The following is a 6,000-nucleotide window of genomic DNA, read 5'->3' as shown; positions in this document are numbered from 1 at the left end:
ATGTCCTCATCATCAGGAAACATAAGTGGTTGTGCGTCAGTGCATTCTATGTCTTTCACCGCTGGGGAAGGGCTAGGTGGATGCCCTTGGGAAACCCTGCCAGCGGAGTCTTCAAACAGCATAAGAGACTGCTGCATAACTTGAGGCTGAGACAGTTTCCCTGGTATGCATGGGGGTGATGTGACAGACTGATGGGGTTGGTTTTCAGGCGCCATCTGTGCGCTTTCTGCAGAAGACTGGGTGGGAGATAATGTGAACGTGCTGGATCCACTGTCGGCCACCCAATTGACTAATGCCTGTACCTGCTCAGGCCTTACCATCCTTAGAACGGCATTGGGCCCCACCATATATCGCTGTAAATTCTGGCGGCTACTGGGACCTGAGGTAGTTGGTACACTAGGACGTGTGGATGTGGCAGAACGGCCACGTCCTCTCCCAGCACCAGAGGGTCCACTAACACCACCACGACCATGTCCACGTCCGCGTCCCTTACTAGATGTTTTCCTCATTGTTATGGTTCACCACAACAACAAAAATATTATTTGGCCCAATGTATTGTATTCAAATTCAGCGGGATATAAATTTGAGGCCTAGTATTTAGGCGCTGGGTGACCGGTATGGATTTACTAACAGAATTGGACTTGGAAATGCACAGTAGCGTGTGTGTGAAGTTATTCTGAATGACCCTATGTGCACCTTGAATATTATATACCCTTTTAGGGATAGATTTCAAATAGCTCTGATATAGCAGAAACCACTAAATTATGAAATTTCTAAATTGGGAATTGTATTTCAACCCAGAACAAAAAATGTTCTTTGACGGACACTAAATAACTTTCCCAGCCACAACAGGACAGCGGTAACGAGAGATTTAGCGGGATATAAATTTGAGGCCTAGTATTTAGGCGCTGGGTGACCGGTATGGATTTACTAACAGAATTAGGCTTTGAAATGCACAGTAGCGTGTGTGTGAAGTTATTCTGAATGACCCTATGTGCACCTTGAATATTATATACCCTTTTAGGGATAGATTTCAAATAGCTCTGATATAGCAGAAACCACTAAATTATGAAATTGCTAAATTGGGAATTGTATTTCAACCCTGAACAAAAAATGTGCTTTGACGGACACTAAATAACTTGCCCAGCCACAACAGTACAGCGGTAACGACAGATTTAGCGGGATATAAATTTGAGGCCTAGTATTTAGGCGCTGGGTGACCGGTATGGATTTAGTGACAGAATTAGACTGGGATATGGCCAAAAAATAACCACACTATTGCTGGTTAAATGCACTTGGTGACGGGCGCAGCTTGCCCTTGATGTAGTATATGGCCAAAAAATGAACAGACTATTGCTGGTTAAATGCACTTGGTGTCACAGCTTGACGAACCACACTACTGAGGGTTAAATGCACTTGGTGACGGGCGCAGCTTGCCCCTGATGTAGTATATGGCCAAAAAATGAACAGACTATTGCTGGTTAAATGCACTTGGTGACGGGCGCAGCTTGCCCCTGATTTAGTATATGGCCAAAAAATTAACAGACTATTGCTGGTTAAATGCACTTGGTGTGATAGCTTGACCAACCACACTACTGAGGGTTAAATGCACTTGGTGACGGGCGCAGCTTGCCCCTGATGTAGTATATGGCCAAAAAATGAACAGACTATTGCTGGTTTAATGCACTTGGTGACGGGCGCAGCTTGCCCCTGATTTAGTATATGGCCAAAAAATGAACAGACTATTGCTGGTTAAATGCACTTGGTGTGATAGCTTGACCAACCACACTACTGAGGGTTAAATGCACTTGGTGACGGGCGCAGCTTGCCCCTGATGTAGTATATGGCCAAAAAATGAACAGACTATTGCTGGTTAAATGCACTTGGTGTCACAGCTTGACCAACCACACTACTGAAGGTTAAATGCACTTGGTGAAGGGCGCAGCTTGCCCCTGATGTAGTATATGGCCAAAAAATAAACAGACTATTGCTGGTTAAATGCACTTGGTGACAGGCGCAGCTTGCCCCTGATTTAGTATATGGCCAAAAAATGAACCGACTATTGCTGGTTAAATGCACTTGGTGTGATAGCTTGACCAACCACACTACTGAGGGTTAAATGCACTTGGTGACGGGCGCAGCTTGCCCCTGATGTAGTATATGGCCAAAAAATGAACAGACTATTGCTAGTTAAATGCACTTGGTGACGGGCGCAGCTTGCCCCTGATTTAGTATATGGCCAAAAAATGAACAGACTATTGCTGGTTAAATGCACTTGGTGTGATAGCTTGACCAACCACACTACTGAGGGTTAAATGCACTTGGTGACGGGCGCAGCTTGCCCCTGATGTAGTATATGGCCAAAAAATTAACAGACTATTGCTGGTTAAATGCACTTGGTGTGACAGCTTGACCAACCACACTACTGAGGGTTAAATGCACTTGGTGACGGGCGCAGCTTGCCCCTGATGTAGTATATGGCCAAAAAATGAACAGACTATTGCTGGTTAAATGCACTTGGTGTCACAGCCTGGATGTTGAAGCTCTATATACCAGCATCCAACACGATCTTGGCCTAGCAGCAATCAGACATTATTTAAACAAAAAAGGGATACAACACCAAGAGCACAATGAGTTTGTTTTATCACTATTGAATTTTTTATTGACACACAATTATTTCACTTTTAATGGGAAGTATTATTTACAGATAACTGGGACAGCTATGGGGACCATCTGTGCCCCGAGCTTTGCAAATTTATTTCTAGGGTGGTGGGAAGAACAGGTGGTTTTCACAGAGGATAATTTACAGTTCACAGATCACATACTATACTGGGGTCGTTTTATAGACGACATTATAATTTTGTGGGACAGCACAAGTATACAATTTCACGAGTTTGTTAATAAACTTAATAATAATTTATTAGGCCTTAAATTTACTGCGGAGATAGACCAGAGAGCTATTAACTTCCTAGATCTCACTATAGCCCTGGAATCAGATGGTGGCCTTAAAACTACCATCTATAGGAAGCCCACGTCGACAAACAGCCTCCTACATTGGGAAAGCCACCATCCAACCAGCCTTAAAAAAGGAATCCCAATAGGACAATATCTGAGGGCAAAACGAAATTGTTCGACAACTGAAGACTTTGAAAGAGAATGTGGGCTCCTTTATGACAAGTTCTTGGCAAGAGGATATCCAAAAAAAGACTCTACATTTCGCATACAATAGAGCGAAGAAAAGCTGCAGAATGAATCTACTTCTTGGAAATAGACAAACAAGAACACCAGATGACAAAACAATACGATGTATTGGTACGTATGATGGACAACATGAAAAGATACGTAAGATCTTGACACGTCATTGGCCTATACTACTCTCAGACGACGAGTTGAGGGAGATCATCACCCCTAGACCAGCCATTACGTACAGAAGAGGGCAGAATATAAAAGAAAAACTAGTGCACAGTCACTTTATTCAGGACAAAACACAAACAAAACCCACCTGGCTCAGAACGGTTGGGTCTTATCCATGTGGGGACTGTAGCTTCTGCGGGCTGATGTCACCAAGGAAGGAATTTACAAACCCTAGTGACAATAAAAAATATAAGATCAAAGAATATATCAATTGTAAATCAATGGGAGTAGTCTACGCCATTCAATGTGACTGTCCGAAGATTTATGTGGGTAAAACCATGCAAGAATTGAGAAGACGCATCTCAAAACATCTTAGCATGATTAATACTACTGGCGATACACCCCTCTCAAGACATATGCACTATATACATAATGGCAATGCTCAGAATTTGAAAGTATGGGGAATACAAAAACTGAAATTAGGCCCAAGAATGGGCAACCTAGACCAGAGACTACAACAAGTGGAAACCAAATGGATATATCGGCTAGGTAGTCTGGCCCCGTATGGCCTGAATGAGGGATTTACCTATGCCTCATTCCTATGAGAAAGATTCCTAAAAAACAATTTTATATTAATGTAAATAAAGAAATGTATAGAACTTATGATTTGCATAATATGGGACGGATAAGATGACTCCTGGGAAACCAAGACAATGATCAGAATACTGGATATGATTCTGATAGATATGATGTACCACCAAGCAGATATATGTGAGTACAAAAAATAGAGAGTAGATGATACAGAATAATATATCTCATACAAGACCCCTCTAAATATATCCGTATATATTTATATATAAAAAAAATAAAAAAATAAGATCTATATAAAATAATAAAAAAATAAGATCTATATATATAAAAAAAAAATAATAATAAATATAATGAGTAAAGGAAACAATAACCAATAAACCTTAATCTAAAAGTATATAAAAAATAAAAATCCCTACATTATAATGGACATAACAATATTAGATCAAAATAACTCAAGACCTGCTATTCACTATGATTAAGAGGTGTGAAAATAAGTAAACAAATATGATCAAAGAGTGTATTAATTTAAAAAGATAGAATAAGTAGACACAAATAATGTCAGTAATGAATCACAAAATATAGAATATAAAATAATAATTCAAAGGATAATAATAAAAAACCAAACAAAACACATTAATAAGTATATTTAACAAGACTTAGAAATGAGCACGTGCCTAATTGCACAGTCATGCACTAATAAATACTTACGTGGTGGGAGTCTGGAGAGTCCTGGGATGTGTGACATCCTATTAGAACCTATAAAATACAAAAGATAAAAAAGACATTGATATAGGGCAGGCAGTGTCCAATAATAAATAAATTGCAGATAGAGGGGCTCAATCAGGTATAGATAAGATACTGATATAACATTAGACTGTACATCAGATAAGCCCGATAGAAAAATTAAGAACAGGGTAGTATGTAGTATCAGATGATGAAGGGAGAATAGAAGTACACCTAATGAGTCTCAGCATATACTGTATGTAGGGGTAATAAAAATATTAAAAATTAAAAATATTAAAAATTTTAAAAAAATATATATAAAAATAAATATAAAATATTAATTTATAGATAGGGATATGGATGTAATGAAAGAGAGGGGAGTGCACATTGAGATGCATCATTATTAGTAGTTAAAATAAGGTCAAAGGATTAGAACCTAATGAGATATCTGCACCTGAAATGTACAGGGGAGAATAAATACAAGTACCTAACAAATCTGACGTGTCTGCACAATCACCCTGAGCAGCCGCACTACGATCTATGACCGGACGGAACTGAGACTAAGTCAGATGACATGCGCAATGGGAGATGGCGCATAGTCTAGACGTCATCTAGAATGGAAGAGCGCATATAGATGGAATTGACATCAGCCAGCGACCAAGTGCCCAGACATGCGCATTTGGTCAAAAGGATCGACAATTTAGACCAAGGATTAGCGCAACCTAGTTGGCGCAGGAGAACGGTCATTGGCTGGGGAGACACTAGGAGGAGACATCAAGGAACGATAAGTGGTAGACACATTAAGAGTGGTTGAGCGGTCTGACTAAGAGAAAGAGAGACACGCATTGGATAACAGAACCGCCACGCCCATAGGGAGGTTTTATAAACCGGGATCCGCCCCCAACACACACTTCACTGCCCAAACCCCTGAAGACGCCAAGTGTTTGGCGAAACATGTCGGGGGGCAGATAGTGTGTTTTAGCCAGTGTATGCATGGCTAGGAGATGACCTGTTGTTAATATAAAAAGAGAAAGTGTACCTCATGAGGGCGACTGCTGTTTGAAATAGCGCACTGTGCCAATAACAGAGCGCAGTAACATAGCACTGGGGCACCGTAATAATAGGCAGGAGAGCCTCAAACAGCTATTAGTTACAAGCGCCCTCTAGTGGGATCACCCAGTAAACAGAGTCACCGGCACTATGATGAATGTATCTAGCAAGCATAGCTGATTATTTTAATTGTAGTGTTCGAAACATTTTAAGGACAAGTAATAAATGTTACATTTTAGACTTAGTAACACGTGTCAATCAAGGACATCTATGGTCCTAGTG

The sequence above is a fragment of the Bufo gargarizans genome, chromosome 2, assembly GCF_014858855.1.
Source record: "Bufo gargarizans isolate SCDJY-AF-19 chromosome 2, ASM1485885v1, whole genome shotgun sequence".
NCBI lineage: Eukaryota > Metazoa > Chordata > Amphibia > Anura > Bufonidae > Bufo > Bufo gargarizans.
This window is presented reverse-complemented; position numbering follows the sequence as displayed.